We start from the raw sequence: 22018 nt of genomic DNA, 5'->3' as shown, positions 1-22018 counted from the left end.
TTAATGTCCAAACCAAATAAAGATTTCATATAGATTTATCTGCTCAATTTTTTCTGCACGAAAAACCATTAATCTATTATACATCAAGGACCATTATCCTTTAATCATGTAACTCAATGATAAGAACCTTCACAATGTTCATTGCCCTAAATTAATATGAATTTTAATAACTAAAGTCTTGTTTAGTTAGTAGAGTCCTCAATTTATTATTTTTAGGAAAACTAAGAAAAAAAAAACTTAATTTGAATTTAATTTCAGAAAGTTGTTCTATTTCTAGGGTTTTTCTTTCTCTTTACGATGTATTTTTCTTAAAATAAAGTGTGGAATTTTTCTGAAAACACAAAAGGAAGGTTTTAACATCTAGTTCTTTTCCTATGTGTCTTATTGTTTTCATACCCTGCTTATGCGTTAAGAATGTTTAGATTTAGGAAAGGTTTTAAGTCAATTCGGAAGCTTTTCTTCTTCTTTTTTATTTTTTTGATTACATAGGAACTCCAACCACCAACAAGCCCTGCGGACCCCTTGGTGTGGCACCAAACTTACGGATCAGCGTCCTTCCCCTAGATCTCACTGATCAAGTAAAGTCCGGAATGCGGACACGGCTTCCATGCATCAGTTGGACGTTGGGTCAACTTGACCCCCGGGACACATCTCCGTTACCATCTATGGTCCCCGTTGACTCATAGAGAACTCTCATCATCCACGGTTCCTGCTGGCTCATAGAGCGAATTCTCACCATCCATGGCCCCCGTTGGCTCACTGAGTAAATTCTCACTATCCCTTAAACTATCTTCATAGTTGTAAAGAACTCCTTCAATTAAAAAGTAGCTAAATCTAGCAGATATTGTAACGCATATGGCAATGAATTGTTACTAATTTTTTTTAGACAAAATACCCTTATAAACCTAATGAATATTATTATTGATTAATTTTGTGGAATAAGCATGACAAAAATGTCTGCAAGGGGAAGAAAAGAGAAGAAATTAGTTTGGGGCAAAATAAAACAAAATAAATAGCCGATTAAAGACATAGAAAAATTAATTGAACTATAAGACTAAAAAGAGGATAAAATTTCAAGAATTGAATAATTAATGCATAAAATAGAAATACACTATATCCATATTACATCGATAGCATAGTATATTAATAAAACAACATATACTATATATTGTAATTGTTTACTTGTTCACATCACATATATGTTATGAATTACATTTTAATATAAAAAAAATTGAATTAAAGAAATAATTTTTTAATTCATAAAATTCAATGCATTTTATACATAGTGAATATAAATAATATTTCAAATTTTACTATAATTTTGGCAATCCTGTGATTAAATCTTTCCATCGAGAAGTTGCTAAAAAGTTAGATAGAGTGAAATTAAAATAAAAGAGTATAAAAATATTTTATTAGTTTTAGTTAAGGAATAAGAATTCCATTATCCCTTTGATAGTCAAGTTGAAGGGGGGTATAGGTAAATCATAGTATAAAGGGTGTAAGTTATTTCCCCCCTGGTTGTTTGGGTTATCATGAATTTAATTGCCTTTATTGTGATTTATTGTTAGAGAATGTGCATGTCCTAGGGTTTGTTTGATTATGAGACATGATTTATGTTTGTGTATGCATTGCAAATTTAACCTTAAAAAATAATCAATCTGATGATGGATGTTGTAGCGGGATGGATTAGCATTCTCTATTGGTTTCTCTTGAGGTGGGGGAAGCCTTGTGTTACATATTGAATTTTCGTAAGGAAGGCAAAGTGAACCAATAGTAGTTGGAAGGGTAAAAAAAGTCAATTAAAGGATAACTAATTTGGATTGGTGATTAAATGTCGTGGAACAGGTCTGCGGGGGGGGATGGTACCTTACCATTACATAACCATACTCTCAAACCTGGCTTTGGTACATAACCCTTGACTATTTGTTCCTTGGACCCTAAGTGTAGCAAGTTGTTAACTTTGGTATACAAACCCTTGATTATCTATTCCTTAGACTCTAGGTGTAGCTACTTGACCAATCAATTAGTAGTAATTAATTACATGTTTTAATTTCATCTAGGTTAAAATAGATTAGTAGTTGTTGACCTTATAGGTCACGCTCAGTTTTGATAATGACAAATACTCATTATATCTAATGGGTGTTTGAGGTTATGTGCAGGAACTCAATTTGACAGATCAGAATGCACATAGGGAGAGTGAAGTTTGAAGACCAAATTCCTATTGAAGACCCAATTTTTATGTGTAGAAATGTATTTCAGTTACGTAAAGGGTCTGTAATAGTTTTTTAGTTTGTTATAATCACACACATCACATGCATGGTCTAATACGTAAGCTCAAACCAAAACATAACTGAAGCAGGACTTAGAAAAGGCCCTAGGACACTTACTCAATCACTTGCATATGTTAGACTTTTGAATAAGGTGTTTGTTGTATGAAACAAGATTGAAATGCACAAAATGTGCACTCTCGGTCGACCGAACATTTATGTTCATTTGGCCCGTGATCGACCAAACCTGGACCAGGTCGATAGGTTGGTCACATCCCGGTCGACCAAACTCCAGTAGTTCATTTGGCCCTGGTCGACCGAACACCCCTGAGGTCAACTTTATTGACCTCCTGGTCAACCAAGTGATTTTTCTATACCACCAACCTGGTCGACCGATAGGCTTAGTTCAAAATCAGCCTGGTTGACCGAACCTCGCAAGAAATGAAAATTTGCCCTAAGACTTACATATCCAGTCGATCAAACGGGTAGTTCATTTTTGGCCTGGTTGACCGAACCCCAAGAACTTGGGTCGACCGAACTTGTGTTGGTCGACTGGTGCTCTTGGGTTAGACCAATTTTTTACCGTGGTTGACTCAATTAAACAAGGTTAAAATAATTAAATATCATTAAATATTTTCTAATTATTCCAACTATATCCTTAACGGTTATGTTTCAGGGGAAGTCTATAAATACCCCCTCATTTGGAATAATTAGTGTGGGATTAACAATCTTGATTAGGAGAAATTCTTTGAAACTCCCAAAATCTATACTACTCATTTCTAAGCTCCATACACTCGTACTTACCTTCTCTCATTGCCAAAATCATTCATAAGTTTGATTTGACTGTTGTTTGCGCTAAAGGTTTGCCCTTCTATTTGTGGTGTGCTTGATTAATTCGATTTTTCTTGAAAGAAAAACCTTAAGTATTCTTAGGGGACTTTGTTAATAAGTCTCTCCTAAGAAGATTTCATTTGATCTTCTGAGATTGCATATTCATTACAACATCTTGAGAAGCTCGTATTTTATTTTGGTTGCAAAATCTTTTCAAAATCATTTTCAAATATCTATTATGTTTTATCTTGAAAAATATTTGAAGAGATATTTTTTTTTGAAGTGAAAATCTTTGTTGCAATATTCATTGATCTATATATCATTTGCTGAATACAAAGATTAAACTTCTTTTGCAAACCAAGAATATACATTACTTGAGCTTTATATGACTGAGAAGATCTGTTGGTTGAAATATATGAAGCTTGACTGATATCTTTGTTTGAGCATTTAGATTGAACATCTTGTGATACAAAGATCATACTAGTTTGCACTCTCACGCACTGATTACATTGATTGCAAATATATTTGAGAGTTGATATAATAAACCACATTGAGCTTGCTTATTATATCTTATTGGTGGTGTATGTGATTGCACTTAACTGGGTACATACTTGCTTTACTTAAAAGCATAATCACTGTACCATTTCATTGATTGTGAACATACTGTTGTATTTACAGACACGGGCCTGAAGAGGGAGACTAACCCTTTGAAATAGTCCTAAATTGGATTAGACCCGGTTAGGAAAGCTAGGTGTACCATCTGGTTAAGGTATAGGTTGAGGTCAGCCCCGCTAATTGACCTGGTTGTAAAGATTAAGGTCAGCCCTGTGCTAATTGACCTGGTTGTAATCAGTGCTGCTCGACCTGTTAAGTGAGCCTTTAATAGAATCCTCGGACTTGCGAGCTAGAGGCGGGGATGTAGGCATAGTTGGCTGAACCCCGATAACATATCATGTGCCTTGTTCATATTTCTGCACTTTATATTTACCGCACGTGCATGTTATGATGTGAATGATGCGCATGATTTAAATTTCGGCATCTTATATTATATGCGCATTTGGGATTGTATAAAAAGACCCTAGGTTACCAAATCACATTGACTTCTGACTTAACCTATGAGAAAAGTTTAAAATTCCAATTATCCCCCCCCCCCTTCTTGGGAATACACCAAAGCTAACAATTCGTATCAGAACCTCGTTGCACTAGACTTAAATGTTTTTACAAAAAGATCGCAATGGCTCAAATTGGTGTATCCCTATTTGGTGAGGGTCAGTCACCTTTTAGTCCTCCTATGTTTTGTGGTGTCAATTACACCACATGGAAATTTAGAATGAGCGTTTTTGTAAAATCAATGAACTGGAGGGCCTGGCAGATGATTGTAACTGGAATTTGTATGCATATAGAAAATGATATTAATTCGATGCATGCAAATTCATATGCCATGGACATGCTATATTGTGCTTTAGATACTGATATTCTTCATGAGATTATGGCATGTAGAAGTGCACGGGAAATCTAGGTTGAGCTGGAAAAGAGATATGGAGAGACCCAGGACAAGGAGATTGCCACTCTAGAAGCGCTCCAAAATCAGATGATCTGGTAGTGGCCAATCATAAGCTAGTAATCAACAAGGACATACATAATTCACCTTCTGTTTCAGTTTGTTATGCAGTTGGTGATTCTTATGTTGATTATTGCAAAATATCATGTGAAGAGTCATCTGTGGTTCCTTGTGAAAATGCTGCTGTTGTTGCATGCAATGCTTCATGTGAAAATTATTGTGTTAATTCGTTTGATATTCCTTGTGATATTACTATTGACATAGCATGTAGTGGTTCATGTAATAATTGTGATATATCTTATGATGAATCACCAATTATCTTTGACAACAATACTATATGCATGGAGTCATGATAATTATAGAGATAAATCTTATATTGAATCATGCAGTGAGTTTTATGATGAAAGCATATCATTGAATGGACAACTAGAAAAGGAGTCATTTAAAATTCATAAGTCTTTACTTAGAATGTCATATCATAAAGCTTTTTTGAAAAATCAAAACAAAATGATAGTCATACAATTGAGAGGATTAAAAGATTATCATGCTATTCTTAATAAGAGAAAAATGAAAAAGATATTGAAAATTATCTACTTAGGGATAGAAGTACGTGATTATTCTAGAGCTTCACCCAAAGTAAAATGTGGAAAGAATAATCATACTATACCCTTGAGGTTCAAAAGAAATAAATCTTTCAAAAAGGGTATATATTCTGTTTATCAAACCCACAGTAATGCCTCAATGAGTAAAGCTGAAATAAATAAGCATAATCCTTAATGCATGTATAAAGTTTGCTTATCTTGTATGAGAAAAAGGCACATTTGGTTTACTTGTCTACTCAGAAGTGCCAGAGGCTTGGGAAGAGAAATGGATTGGTTAGTCATGATAGAGAATCTTGTAGGACTTAAGAAAAAGTGCATTCAAAGTCAAATCATCCTCTAAATGATCCTTTCTTAGTCTCTAAGTTTAAGGGTTGTAGTAACTGCAAGACTAGGAAGTAATCTACTCTTAATCTATCAAATCTTGGTATGTGCTTCAATTGTAGAATATTACTTCACCAAGGATCCTTAAGAATCATCTTAATGTTAAAATATGTGTAACATATCAAATCTAAACTTAAGGAAGAGTTTTTTATCAAAATGAAGTCAAATAGGAGAAATTAACTGTGCTCGATCGACCAAGCATTGACTGAACTAGATCTCCCAGTCGACCAGCCCCTCTAACTTTTGACCGTATGGTAAACTGACCCACCAAGAGCTTATCTAACTTGGTCGACCGAACCTGTCAGTCTTCCCTTGGTCAATCGAATAGAAGAACAGTACGCCACCTCGGTCGACCACCCATTTCAATACAAATTCTTTCTGGTCGACCGAACAGTGTCAGCTTGTGAGGAATTTGAATCATTGGTCGACCGAACCACGATATATAAATGCCTTCTTCACGCTCAAAGCTCACTTTTCTTAGAAAATTTCAGAGCTTTCTTTAGTGTTCCTCTAAAATTTGCTCAAAATCCTTAGACCAGTGCCAAACCTCCCTCATCTAGCACTCATGGAGCATCAAAATGATTGTGTTGAAGCCCATGATCTGGCACATGCTGAGGACGACTACTTTTTGTCAGAGCGCTCCAAGGTCAGATGCGTGCGAGAGTTTCGCCCGAAAGAAGCCATATTGGGTAAGATTTTAGATTTGGAATTTATGGACCAGCACTTTGGAAATGTCATGAATATGTTTGAGTATCAGGGGTGGAAAACTTTTATTACTTATCAGCCTAGTGGTCACTACCCTACATACGTTAGGTTGTTTTACGCCAATCTAGGGAATGAAGGAATGGATATTTTTCTAGAGTATTGAGGACATTGACGAAATGTCGATGGCGGAGAATGGAGCCCAGTGCTATTTTCAGATTTTCAGTCGGTCAAATATTTGCCACGAAATTGTGAGAGAGAGAGAGAGAGAGAGAGAGAGAGAGAGAGAGAGAGAGAGAGAGAGAGAGAGAGAGGAGACGAGGAGAGACAGAGAGTAAGAGAGAGAGCCTGAGAGATGCGCCCCTCTCTGTTCAATTGAAATTTCAGATTTCAAAAGCTTCTCAAGTAAGCTTTAAGCTTCCTTTATCCTTTTTTTTTTTCATTTTATTTTCTTTTACTTTATCCATTATTATATATATATATATATATATATATATATAATAACTTATCCTTATATGCATTTAAGCATATATATATATATATATATATATGTATACACACACACACACACACACAAAACCCTCAGATTTCTAAATTTAATTAATTTCCTTAATAATTTTTAATTAATTAATTAATAATAATAATTAATACTTATTTTTTATTTTTTTATTATTTTTTTCCCGGGTTACTACGTTTTCCCCACCTTAAAAGAATTTCGTCCTCGAAATTCGCTAATCAATTCTTTTACAAAACTCTAAAATTACTTAACCATCATTACACCACAAATTCAATATACTCCACAATTCTAAGTAAGCATATGAATCTTAAATCAAATCAACCATTAGTATATAAAACCATACCTGCTCCTCCACCACGAGCAGTATCCTTATCAGCCGAAACCATGGTATACACATGCGTCAGACCACCACGAGACAATGGCTCATTCCTCTGGGGCTGATCAGGAGTGGGTGCGTTGTTTACCGACAATCACAGGCCATGTGGCCATATCTACTACACCGATAGCGCTTAATGTTCCTCATTAGGCATTCTTCCAAAAGCCTCAATTTACAAAGAGCACAATAGGTAGGTGACAAATCGCTCTAACGTCCTCGATCACCTCTATCAGATCTCTATCCCCCAATATATTTGTCTCTCTTCCATAAGCCTTGTCTGGCATCATCAGAAAAAGTGGGAGGCATAGGCCTCTTCCTCTACTCTGCCATCTCTATACTCCTCTGCAGACTCAATTCTGCCACGATGGCTCTATCCACCAGCTCAGAAAAGTTTTGTACCTTCAGGAAAGCCACCTGATCATGAATTCTCGGTTTCAATCCCCACTCAAACCACCTTACCTTCTGAAATTCATCTGGAACCATAGAAGGTGCAAAAACAGGAAAGCTCCATGAACTTCGCAGCATACTACTACATAGTAAGTTGCCCCTGAGTCAGGTGGAAGAATTCCTCTACCTTTGCAGCCCTGGTGGTGGCAAGAAAGTATCGATCATAGAAAATCTCCTTAAATCGACTCCAAGTCATATCCGTGGGTACTGCCTGCTGTTCCTCTAGCAACTTCACTGCTTGCCACCAACGCTCGGCCTCCATTTCTTGCACTCGGCTCTCTGCTACAAGTGGGTCAGTACCAACCGCAAATGTAGAAGGTTTTAGGCGAGTAAATTGGTCAATCGAACAGCCCTGGTTCACAAGTGGGCAGTTCTATCCTTCAGAGTCTCGCCTAATCTCTTCCCGAACTTGCCAAGCTAAACCCCGTAGTAGAGTGGAGGTATCAATCTCTTCCACACTGGTAGCTCCTACATCATTCTCCCCTCTAGAATCAATGCATTTTCCCCTGGAATCCATCCTGTAGACAAGACATAAGCAAATTTAGAACTTTCATATCACATCAGGTACAGTTATAGAACAACAAATCAATTTAACATTTAATCCTCAATTAAAACATCAAAAAACTAGCTTATCCCCAAATCAACCTAACCCTCAAGTTCTAATTCCGAGTTCAAGTCTCTCTGCTCAGAAACACCACCGTCAACAGATTCACCATGGTTTTTGAAACTAGCCTGATTAAAAAACTCATAGAAGTCCATCAAGGGATTTCGGCCTCTAAGCTACGAAACAAAACTCAAAATGTCCTATCAACATCCTAATCCACCAATTCCTATCCTTATCCTTATTCATACCTATACTCTAGTATTAATCAATCCTAAAGTCTGCAAAACCTATAACCTAATGCTCTGATACCACAATGTGATGCCCCGAGCCCCCAGGTGGGACTCGAGTGCCACGTTGTTCAATCCCCATCTTTGATACGCAGCGGAATATAGATAAATAATCTCAAATAAATACTAGAGTTCTATATCACATCTCAAAATTGAACACTACAACATCTAGATATCTGTATCTACAACCAGCATTTAGAACATAACCTCGTACAAATATATTTGTATATTTACCAATATCTCACAATACCGCAAAAATAAAACTATATAAAATAGTCCTAGGCCAGGCCTCCAAGCCCGATCTCCAGAAGAAACTAAAAAGTTGATAATCCACCAGGGTGAGACACTTCTCAATAAGGGTGTAATAAATTATAACAGTGTGTAGCAGATGAGTTTTAATATATATATATATATATATATATATATCAAAATAAACTGTTTCTCATATAATATCAATAACAGTTGAGAGAAATGCATCATTAATAACATCACTGACATCTGACATCATACACACATCCATTATGCACAAGTACATAATTTTTATACAGGAGAAAGTCCCCGAGGATAGGCAAGATTAACCACCCATACAAGTAGCTTCCCTCTGCTCTGGTACCTAAAAGATACCTACCAGTGCACTCACCAAACTTAGTAAGCCCTCAAGTGAAGAATTACCTCGCTACCAGTGTACACATCGTTATATATTTTTTAAAGGCAAAGGTTTCTAAGGATCGGGATGTTTACCAGCCCATACAAGTAGCATCCCTTTGTACTAATACCAAGAAACTGCCTATCAAAGCACTCGCCTTTCTCAGCAAGCCCCCAGTGGTATGTTTACCTCGCCACATGCACACACATGCTTTCACAATATGTTATACCATTATTATTATGTTTTAATTAAATTTACATGCACACAATACATCAACACAAGAATCATGCAACTTATACTTCATCTTCCAATGTCCTCAGTACATTTCCCATACAGAGCAACTGCGTACATATCAGTACGTGGCCCACACTGGCACCTACGTACTTCTTATCTACATGTGACCCACACAGGCACCATTATCCACACAGGGTACATAACATGGACCACACAAGCGCCACCATCCACACAGGATACATAACATGGCCCACACAGGCGCCATCATCCACATAAGATATAACGTGGCCCACACAGGTACCATTCCGGCTTCCGCTACACGTGGCCCACACAGGCACAACTTTTCACCAGTATCCAATCCCCATGACCTACCTGTAGTACTTTAGTAGAACAATCTCCTCGACCTGCCAATGTCCTACCCCATATAAACAATAATATGACGAGCTCTTTGACCTACCAATGTCATATCATGATTTATGTCTAAACAATATAACAACCTCCTCATGCCAACGTTATATTTAGATGCATACGAATAACTACACCAGTTAATTCACACAGACGCATCAATGCATTACCACACAAGAATCCTAACATTACAATCCAATCATCATGTCATAATTATTACAAACATCCCCACATGCAAGCCCAAATATCACAGTAATTCATATTCAATTTATTAGGAAAAATTGTTCTCATAGCACACGAATTTAATTTCATATGCAATTATCCCAAATATAAACCTTAAACAAAATCATCATTTTCCAGTAATCAGGTTATTCTGAAAATCATATAAATAAATGCTAGGTTTCATATGCTCATAAATAACTGATTCACCTCAATAAAATACTAATATAATTTTATTCCCCATTACCTGATTTTCTTAACCACGCCTGTAGGGTTCCCAAAATTATACCCGTGGCGCTCACCCGAACCCTAATTCAATAAAATCAACCCCAATAAAATACTATTTTAATATTTCCTAATTTACAATAATTAAATAACAATTAATTTCTAAATAATTCATTTATCTTAGTTTTGGGGCTATACCTACAATGACCCCACGAGAAATCTGCTATCCCTAGATTCTCGTGGTGGTGTCTGATCATCAATTTGACTTGAAATTTTAGAAAAATTGAGGTAAAAGTGAGAATTTGCCTTACTCTAAGAAATATACTTACGCCGCTCCTACGAAAAATCCACTCTGGTAGAAATGTCGGTAGCAGAGTAACTCACTCGAAAAATAAGCAGCTCGGAAGCTATCCCAAGTATAGGAGTTCTGTCGTGTAATATTAAGCCCAAGGGCTAGATCGTCTCCTCAGGGAATGCGTTTAATCTCAGATTTTACGTTATTCCAATCGAAACTAAAAATGCACTGAACTCGGTTCAAATTCGGGTTTTTCAAGAGTTGTTCAATTTTAGTTTTGCCGAATTAGATGACACGTAATTTAAAAACCCTAAAACTAACATGTATTAAATAAAAGAAACAAGAATAGAAATCCTAGTTTACTTAAAGAAACATTGGGACACGCGTTAATAAAAATGGGAAACCTAAAACATGGAACTAAAACATACAAGAATGGAAACTCTAATCTACCTAAGGAAACATCGAAACACGCTCTAATTAAAAATGGTGACATTAATCATGGAATTAAAGACACACTATGGAAACTCAATCAACACATACGTGCGCAATAAAAATTGGATCTTTAACACGAATCAAGAATGCAAATTAAAATAACTATCAATTAGATAAACAAAGAGATTAATTTAACAATAATGAAATACTCAACATTACTCAACTCAAACAAAAAGAAAGAAAACTCTAATAACATTAAAAAAAACTAAAATTTATTCAATATTCCAAGATTCAAAGAAAAGTAAATAAAAGAAAGAAAGGAAAAGAGAGAGAGAGAAACAAATCCACGGAGCCATGAAGTTGCTGCTGCGCTTTGGTGGTCCTGCTATGGAGTCGGCTAGTGTTCTGCTGTGCTTGGGGACTGCTGAAGATGGTAGAGGAGGCTGGCCGTACTGCAAGAGGGCAGAGGAGGCCAAGAGAAATAGAGGAAAGGGGGAGAGTGAGGGAGGAGAGACAAAGGGAAGGAAGAGAGACAAAGGGAGAGAAGCAGAATTGAAAAGAACAAAAAAAAAACAAACTAAAGAAGAAGGAAAAGAGGAGAATGGGGAGCCATGGGGGCTGCCTCTACAGGAAGAGAAAGAGAAGGGTTAAATAGGATAGGGGGGAAAGCCCTAGACCCGAATAGGAAACCCGAATTGCTATATTTTTTCATTTTTTTTATTCTCTGTTCATTGCAAATTCTGCTCTTCTGGAGCCCGTATCTCACAAAACTCAAAACATGAAAGTTGTATATAATCCTTTCCTCTTTCTCCAAAAATTTGAATCGTCTCAATCGAAACTTGGATGGAAAAGTTATGTACAAAATACGAACAGGTGTCGGTTCTAATTCCCGGGAATTTTCCTGCGACAAAAAATTACCAAATTCTCATAAATAGTGCAATAAAATTCAAGAATGATGATTTTGACACTTTATTAAAATATTGAATAAATTTGGACATTTAATTAAAAATATAAACAGTAAAGCCCGGGTTAAGCGTCCAATTACGTAGTTTCGGCGCGTAATCACAGAGAATGGAGCCTAATGGTATTTTCAGATTTTCGATCGGCCGAATATTTGCCAAGAAATTAAGGAGAGAGAGAGAGAGGAAACGAGGAGAGATGGAGAGTGAGAGAGAGAGAGCCTGAGAGATGCACTCCTCTCTGTTCAATTGATATTTTAGATTTCAAAAGCTTCTCAGGTAAGCTTTAAGCTTCCTTTATCCTTTTTGTTTTCTTTTCTTTTCTTTTACTTTATCCATTATTATATACTTATATATATATATATATATATATATATATATATATATAAACTTATTCTTATTTGTATTTAAGCATATATATATATATATATATATATATACACACAAAACCCTCAGATTTCTAAATTTAATTAATTTCCTTAATAATGTTTAATTAATTAATTAATTATTATTTATTTATTTATTATTTATTATTTATTATTTATTTCCCTGGGTTACTACTAAACAGGTACTGCATTAGATTGAAATCTTGAAGGTGCATAGCTCTGAGAGATCTGTTTTGTCTGATACTGATGCTGATAGGCAGCTTGATGATATGACAGTTGATAAAGGGGTGCATAGGATTAGGAAGGTTGATCCAAAGTAGCGCTGTACTATTCTCCTTTTTCATCTCCATAGCCTCCACTCTTCTGGTGAGTTTAGCCATATATGCCTCAACATAATAATCATCGTTCAGTTCATACCACTCTCCACCATGTACTGCTCTCAATAGTTGAGCTGCAATTGGTCTTCTATCAATCCTAGTGTTCCATTGCTAAGCATAGTCAGCTAAATGATCCAGAAAATCCAATGCCTCATCAGGCTCCTTGTCGAAGAACACATAGTATGAACAAACTATTTCAATTTAGGAGTCAACGCAGTGTAGAAATAGTTGACCAAGCACCATGAATCAAATCCATGGTGGGGACACATGTTAACCAGATCTCTAAATCTCTCCCAACTTTTATGAAATGTCACATCAACACCTTGCATGAATCAACTAATCTATTCCTACAAAAACTGAGTTCTCTATAAGGGAAAAAATTTATGCAGAGATTCATTTTACATATCAGCCCAACTAGAGATAGAATTAGGACTAAAAGAATTAAACCACATCTTAGCCTTGTCTTTCAATGAAAAACGAAATAGATGCAATCTAATTTCCCGATTAGTAGCAGTTCCATCTATGAATGTAACGCATGCAAGTTCAAACTCAGTTAAATGTTGATACATATTTTCACACTCTATCCCATAAAATTGAGGTATCACAGATATCATTCCAGGCTTAATGTTAAAGTTCTGTACATTCTCAAGCAATATGATGCAAGATGGTTGTGTGATTCATGTGGGTTGCAAAAAATCCATAAGCGTGTATGGTGCAGGCGCAGCCATATTTTCTTCAGAACACTTTTCTCTTTTTTTTTTCTCTTCTTTTTTTTCTTTTCTTTTTCATGAGAAAAATTAAAATAATGGGAAAAACACTAGTTTGAAACTAAAACTGACATTCCTTGGTGACGGCGCCAAAAATTTGACTCACTTTAAAAATGAGCAGCTCAGAAGCTATCTCAAGTATAAGAGTTCAGTTGTTTAATAATTAACCCAATGGGCTAAATCGTCTCCTCTAAGAATGCAATTTAATTCCAAATTTCATGTAATCCCAAAAAAAAAATAAGAAAAGAAAGTTTTACTAAACATAGTTTAGATTCGGTTTCCTCGGATATTTGAGATTTTGTGATGAAATTAAAATAACGTGAACTTTTATTTATGAACTTAAAATTAAAACATAAAATAAGAACCTAATATGCTTAGAATAACAAGAAACGAATGACGATACTTAAATCCTATTTAGACAATAAATAAATCCTATGTATGATATTCCGAACAAAAGCCTAAAGATTAAAACTTTATTAATTAACTGAAGCATTCAACCATAAAATTAAACACCAACTAAACAATTGAACTTAACCCAATTAATTAAGGTAAACAAAATTAAACATAATCCTATAATAGATTCAAACAAAAATAAATTAACCTAAACTTAAATAAGGGATTAACAAAACTTAATCGAACTTAATAAACTAAAACGCAATAAAAACTCATACTTTAATTAAAATGAACTTAAAATAAATAGAACCCAACCAAATTTAAATCCAAAAAAGATTTTTTTCTTTTTTTCAAGATCAACCTAAACTTTAGCGATAAAAAATAACCCAAGAAAACATTAATTCTAATGATAATATTAAATAAGAAAAGAATAAAATAAATTGACCTAAATAATAATAACCCAGTAAAGATTCAAAAGATCAAAAGTTTAATAAAAATTTTACTGCAAATTAACAATATTCATTCAAATATTTAAAGACAAGAACAAAGAAAGAGAGAGAGAGAGAGAGAGAGAGAGAGAGAGAGAGAGAGAGAGAGAGTAAAAAGATGTTGGCCCGTTTGGAGTTAAGGCAGTGGCAGTAGAGAGCAACAAAGCAGGTAGCACAACAGTGGAGAAAGGCTTGGGCTTGTCTCCAGCACATAGCAGGACCTCTCGGGTAGTAGCTACATAGCACTGGTAGTGGAGAGAAGCAGCAGCCACATGGGTCCTACTCCTGCAGCAGCATAGATGAGTAGCAAGGGAAGTAAGAGACAGAATGAGGGAGAGAATAAAGGAAGAGAATGGAGAAGTTGAAATTGAGAGGGACAGTGAGGGAGAGAGTTGCTAAAAAAACAAAGAGATGGAGAGAATGGAAGAGGGGCAAAGAGAAGAGAGGTTAAGCGGGAGAGGTAGGAGAGAAGCGAGAGAGAGAGAGAGAGAGAGAGAGAGAGAGAGAGAGAGAGAGAGAGAGGAGAGATAAGAGGAGATGGAGAAAAGAAGGGTCTGAGAGAGGAGGGGGGGCTCGCTCCAGCAAAAATAAAAGAACAAGACTCCTTGAAGCCCTACACAGCCACACGCCCCACGCACACACAGTTGCATGGCCGGGTCACATCAAGACCCGACCCACTTCATTGTTTTTTATTTCTTTTCTTATTTCTTATCTTTTCTTTTCTTTTCTTTTTTCCAGCGCACAAGCCCGATTTGACCTTCCTACAAATTGTAGCTCTCAAAGTTCAAAACACGAAAGTTTTAGAGCACTTTCTCAACTTTCCAGAGCATTTTTAATCACCTCAATCGAAGCTCAGATGGGAGAATTATTCCCAAATTATAAAATAGTGTCAGCTTTAATGTCTATAACTTACCCTATAATAATAAAATACCAAAAATTCATAAATTATTTAGTAAAACTCAAATATTATAAATAGAACACAATGTTAAAATATTGAGCATAATTAGTCATTTAATTAAAATTATAATCGTTAATGCATGAATTTACACACCTAATTACGCAATTTAGGCACGTAATCAAGTATCTCGACGTGGTCACCCCGGTGGGTCACTTGGTCGAGCACTTGGTTGAACCTTACATCATTCTGATCTCAATCTGAACCTTGAAGTCCGTAGTGGAAGACCAAGTCACCCTTATGTGACACTGGTCACACCACATGGTCAAGCATCATCTTCTTATCCATTCATGATTTGAAGTTTTCGGAGCTTGGTTGGAGTCTCCGAAATCCTCCTTGACTTCTTATAATGCATAACTCCATGGTTTTAACCTATTTTTCCTAAAACAACAAACAAACCTTGCATAGCTCTGAACATTGATACCTCTGGGAAAATACATAATAAAATGAGGATAAAAAAAGGTAAATGAGGATCTAAAATCATGTATTTTAGGGACTCATCACAACTCCCGACTTACACTTTGCTAGTCTTCGAGCAAAGCAAAATCTAAGAAAACTACCAAATCCTACCTACATCCTCTTTTGCGAAAAATACGGTTGCATTTATCGTATGCAACAAGGCTTTAAACCCCTAGGTTGATCCTAGTGGACGAGTTCTAGTATCGTGAGGGTTTCCAAGGCGATGCCCATAAACACCAGTGCAATAAACATAATATAAGAACACATGCAACATAATCATATCATTTTACATACAGAGATATAACCTTATTACAAACAGATTCCTTCATACACAACTCCATTATACACACACTCTGCAGCATTTCATTCATGCAAAGCTCAACAAACATAGCCATCTCAAGACACCACTCACTGAAGATTAACCTATGATTATAATTGAGATTTAATATTAGCATGTAAATCCAAGTATGAATAGGCCACTTCGTAGGGCATGTGTAAGGTATATGATTTGTCTCACTCAAAATGCTCTAGGGTATCTATAGAATGGTTGTCTTGACTCAGCCTCACCAGTTTATTCCCTCAAAAGTCACTCAAGAGAATGGGTTCACTCTCATTTGTGAGGAAGAGTGTCATGATCAAACGTCCCACATATTTGAAGAACTAATGCTAGAAGTGTATAGTGGACTAGTTTTATAGGAAAGGAATCCAGCCTTTATTGAGGTGTCGGGTCCTTCACCCTAACATCTTCTCACTTACTCACCACATTCAATAAAGACCACCCTAGATGAACTTATTCCCAAACTAGCATGAATTCAGCAAATGCATTGGTCAGAAGATCTTCATACGTGCAAAATCGTAGTCTCATGTCCTTAGCTCGACCTCTTTATCTTTACTCAGAGTAGGTGTATATTTTTTTTTTCATTTTTCTCTGCTCAGGTTTCTTTTTCTTTTTTATTTTTTTTCTTTGCATGGTCAACTAAGACAATCATCATATTCTTATCTTGTCTTCATGTTTCCAATGAGAATGTAACTCGAACAGGAGTCCGTAGAAAAAATTGGTCTCTAAGGGTGGCTTAACCCTTATGTTTTGAGTAAGCTACAAGACCTAAATTTATATCTCCCCACTTGATGTCACCTCTAGGCTAGCAAATACAAGAGCAAAGACAAGTTGACAAAGTAAATCTAGCAAAAGAAGTAAGGTTGAGTTTTATAAACTCAGAATTTGACGTCAAAAACTTGAGAAATGAACGAATGGCTCAATAATACCTCACAAGGTGTCATAGTCGCCACGGTTATTCTCTTAGTGCTCTCGAAGAACCCTAAGTGCTACAAATCACCTGTAAGTGTGTTTTTAGCCCTATGAAGTACCATGTAAACACAAAAGTTTACATTACAGTATTAACCCAAACAAACCACTAGACAACTACCTAGAGCAGTATCAAGTTTTCAGCCATGTTATATGATTTTTACACAACTAATTCACTACATTGTTGGTGAGCACAATGGAATCATGTAGCTAAGAGGCCTGTGCATGTAACACTAGGTTATATAGCTGTAGGTAAAGAGCATAAAATATGTTAGCATTGTTCACTAAAATTTGTTTTCAAAAATTTGAAATGTATCCTTTTTGTGCATGAAATATGCCATGCAATGTACTACCCCCTACCCCCAACTTAGAACTTCAGTGTCCTCACTAAAGTGTATTAAGAAATAGGATCTGGGCATGGGATAAGATAGTGCATGGTGCCAAAAATAACAAACAGTGTACCTGCAAAATATAATATCTAGAAAAGCATGCATGCAATGATATACTATAGCACAAAAGATATGTAATGGCCAAAAGCAACACCATGTAGCTTTTTCATTGATTAGCAAAATAACAATACATTGTAAGTGAGATCGTTACAATCATTTGGACTGTCATAAAAGCATTCTAAAGGAACAAAAAGGAAACAAAAGTGTGCCTTAGAAGCACATTACAAAACGGTCGCTATAAAAAGGAGTTGAACAAGTCACTCCCATCCTAGCCTAGTCATGCTCAGATTGCCGGTCAGAGGCACTATTACCGTCATCCCCGGGAGTCGTAGCAAGAGTGCACAACACATCCTCCAGTCTTGTGAACACATTGGAACCCAACGAAAGTTGGCTCGGTGAAGTGGGGTCGAATGGTGAAACCCTAGGAGGTGCTAGTTGGACCGTCACAGATACCCAAGAGAGTTACAAAATAGCCTCATTGGTGAGATGAGGAATGGTAGTGAGAATCGTTTGAACACCCTGATTGAATTGTTCTCGTAAGGCATAAAATGTCTCAAGGACAAAGGATTTGAGGAATGTTACTTTCTGACACAGTTGGCAGAGTTCGACTCAAATCTGAGACATCGAAGGAGAAGTGGGAGGTGACAGAGCATCCGTGTGCGGAGAGCGACCATGAGCCGAAGGAGCATCAGATAGTGGTCAAGAAGGCAAATTAGGGAAGAATGGAGAACTGCCCTAATGGTCACGAGCATAGAGTCAATGGGTAGTTGCCCAGCGAGAGGTAGGAGGTGGGAGAGAAAGGGTCAAGTGCGAACAGGTTTTAAACGACTCTTCAGTGTTTTTGACCAGGGCACACCCAGCTCAATGCTGGTTGCAGACATGGTAATCCTCTTGGTATTTTCACATCATAGTTTAGGGCAGTGACTAGACTAGGTCGCAAATATGCATAATGGTTGCTCCCTTAGTTGCACCCCCAACTTATCTTAAGACCTACTCTAAAGACTCTAACTTCTAGCTAATCTACTCTAAATAATCTAGGGACCTAAAAAGAAAAGAAAAACTATCTAGTTGCCTCCCGGAAGCGCTAAGTTTACCATCTTCAGCTAGACACATTGAAGCTCAACCTGAACTCATCCTAGTTCCAAATTAACATTGGTTTCCCTCGTCTCTTCTTCACACTTGAAGTTGCATACTCCTAACTTATTTGCAGAATTGGAGACCCAATCATGTTTTGTTGTAAATTGCTCAAAAGGGTCCTTTAATTCAGTATTGCATGGATTTTGGGGCTGTAGTGTACTATCCCAAGGGTATTTCCATATCATTGAAGGAGTTGCTTCCCTAACAATTTTTTCAATCACATCTTCATCCATAGTTTGGATGGCATTAAGTGGATGTTGGGAAGCATTAAATGTGTTCGGCCTATGCTGCTTAAGGCCCCATGAAATGTCCATAATCCCCATCTTACATTGAATGCAGGCCTTAGCCATATATAGGAATGGTCGTCCTAGAAGGACAGGGATTGGATTTATGGAGGGTTCCATATCTAAAATAATGAAGTCTACCAAGTAATGTAATTCTCCAACTGTGACTATGACATCCTCTACTACACCCCTAGGTTTCTTAAGGGATCGATCAGCTAAACTCACTGTGACCTGAGTGGGTTGTAGCTTCCCAATGTTAAGTTGCTGATAGGTTGAGTATAAAAGGATGTTCACACTTACCCCTAAATCTAAAAGATCCCCTTTAATGGAATAACTACCAATTACACAAGAGATAGTGGGGGAGCCGGTGTCTTTTAGTTTAGGGGGGAGGTGACTTTGTAACATAGAACTTCGATGCTCATTTAACCTCGCTTGTCCATTCATAGTTGCCCTTGATTCTTTTTGCAACCTATATAGTTTCTTGACGATCTTTGCGTATCTTGATGTTTTCTTCATTGCATCCAAGAGAGGTTGGTCGGCCTGGAATCACCGGCATGAGTCCAAAATGGACTCGGTGGTGGTCTCCACATTGGATGAACAGGGCATAGGAAAATCTGGAGGGCATAGAGTTAGGGAGACACGAAAGGCCCTATGAGGAGCATAATGTGGCTTGGTCCTTCCAACCACGAGTGAGAAAGTCGAATGGTCATGGTTTAAGTTGGAAGAAGATGGGAGATAAGGACCAATAGTGCATGCCTATCGTTTCCTCTTCTTCATTTTCTCTTTTGCTTAATTGCTCCATGGTTTCACTATCTATCACCCTACTACTCTGGACAGTGATTACCACCTAGGCCTATTCAGGATAAACTGTCGGCCCGGCGTCTGGTTCACACTCTATCCTATCTTGTCCCTTTTGATTCACTATGGGCTGACTTGGTAACTTACCTTCATCTCTCCAACTTAAAGTAGCAACTAGTTGCCCTATGGTGACTTCTAGCTTTGCAATAGATTGGGAATAAGAGTGAAGGAGTTGCCGATCCACTTAATGGTCAGCTTCAATTCACTTGAGGGATATCAAATCATCTTTTGGTTGAGGTGGAGGTAGTTGCTGCAATAATGAGGATTTAGGGGTGGAGTCGGGGTGACTTTGAAAATTTTGATATGGTCATGGGGACGGAGCAACAGAGTTTTGTTAAGGTCTTAGAGTTTGAGAGCCCGAAGTTTGTGGCCTCCATGAGAAGTTAAGGTGTTGTCTCCACCTTGGATTGTATGTGTTGGAATATAGGTCGTGAGATGGCCTATTGTACCAATCATGAGTAGCTTTTACTTCTTCCTACACAAGCTTAGGTTGGGATGGCACATATGGGCAATTGTAACATGTATGGGAAGGGTCAAAACAAATAGCACAAACCTCTACACAAGCCATTCTCTGTGGTTGCGGTCCCAAAGACAAGCATTGATCTAGCTTTTTGGATATGGATTGTAGAGCTGGCACTAGGTCATGGCTTACAACTAACTCATAGACTCCCTTAGGTTTAGAGGTGGATGGGTTAAGGGGCCTACGAGCAGCAACAGTGTGTTGCTGAGAATTGTCGGTGAGAATCTCAAAGAGAATCCATGTTTTATTCTCATGTTTTGTGAGGAAAGTACCTCCGCATGATTCATCAACCATCGACCTATCTCTTTTAGCTAACTCTTCGTAAAAGGTCTGCACTAGTTGTCACTTGGAGACCTGGTGATGTGGACATTTACAGAGTAGGTCCCTAAAGTGCTCCCAAGTCTCAAAAAAGTGTTCCCCATCCATCTGTGAGAAACTTGTGACAGCTCTCCGAAGCTAGTTAGTCTTCCTAATTGGAAAGTACTTTTTAAGAAATTCATGCTACATGGTGGCCCAGATGGCCACTGAGTTTGGCTCTAAGGACGTCAATCAATATTTGGCCTTATCTTTCATAGAGAATGGAAAAAGCCTAAGACGGAGGGTATCATCAATAAAATTAGGTATATGGATGGTGGAACAAATCTCCAAGAAATCATCTAGATGCTGATAAGGATTTTTGGTGAAATTCCCATGAAAGTTGGGTAGCATCGAGATGATTAAAGTCTTAATCACAAATTGTGCCGCCTGAACATTAGGGAATCGGATGCAGGATGGTGATGTGCATGCATTAGGTACAAAGTAGTTCCTAAGAGGCCTAAAGGGTTGCTCTCCTACCACATGTAGGCGAGGAGCTTGGGGTTCCGGGATTTGTTCAGCGGAAACAGGTGGGTTATTTTTTGCCAAGCTTTCAGTTTAGACGACTCGGCTTTCTATGAATTGGAGACATTTTTCCTACGGGATCTATGGGATTTTTCAATCTCATGATCTATGGGAATTATCTCGGGTTTCAAAGAAGGCAAACCAAACATACACACTTTTAAGCACAAAGATTCAGACTTCAGAAATAGTAAAAAAAAATAAAGAAAATGAAAGTAACAAAGAAATTGAAAATAGAAAGAGAGCAAACCAAAAGAATAAGGCAACAATACTCTAAAGTGGAAGTTGGCTTATAACCGTAGCCAAGTCCCTAGCAGTGGCGCCAAAATTTGGTAGGCTCGCCAATGCTTGGATCCTTAACTACTAAAAATAATATTTATAAACCTAACTGACTCACTCAAAAAATGAGCAGCTCGAAAGCTATCCCAAGTATAGGAGTTCTATCGTGTAATATTAAGCCCAAGGGCTAGATCGTCTCCTCAGGGAATGCTTTTTAATCTCAGATTTTACTTTCTTCCAATCGAAATTAAAAAGGTATTGAACTCAGTTCAGATTCGGGTTTTCAAGATTGTGGAGACTTAAATGAAAACACAAATTAAAGTCCTAAAACTATCACGCACGGAATTAAATAACAATAATGAAAACCCTAGTCTACTTAAGGAAACACTAGATCATACTAACTAAAAATGGAAACTTTAAACATGAAATTAAAATAACAATAATGAAAACCCTAGCCTACTTAAGGAAACACTGGGACACGCGTTAATTAAAAA

General features: G+C 37.0%; 1 non-coding gene across 1 annotated transcript; it reads left to right on the top strand.

The window, feature by feature from the left end:
• The first annotated feature begins 20721 nt into the window (after positions 1–20721).
• On the top strand, positions 20722–20827 carry LOC131161055 (small nucleolar RNA R71). Its single transcript, XR_009138217.1, has one exon. It is a non-coding gene; the product is annotated as a small nucleolar RNA R71 (small nucleolar RNA).
• Positions 20828–22018: the final 1191 nt, after the last annotated feature.

Source organism: Malania oleifera, chromosome 7, assembly GCF_029873635.1.
Source record: "Malania oleifera isolate guangnan ecotype guangnan chromosome 7, ASM2987363v1, whole genome shotgun sequence".
Taxonomy (NCBI): domain Eukaryota; kingdom Viridiplantae; phylum Streptophyta; class Magnoliopsida; order Santalales; family Ximeniaceae; genus Malania; species Malania oleifera.
Note: the sequence above shows the minus strand (reverse complement) of the source record. Positions and strands in the feature narration are given on the sequence as shown.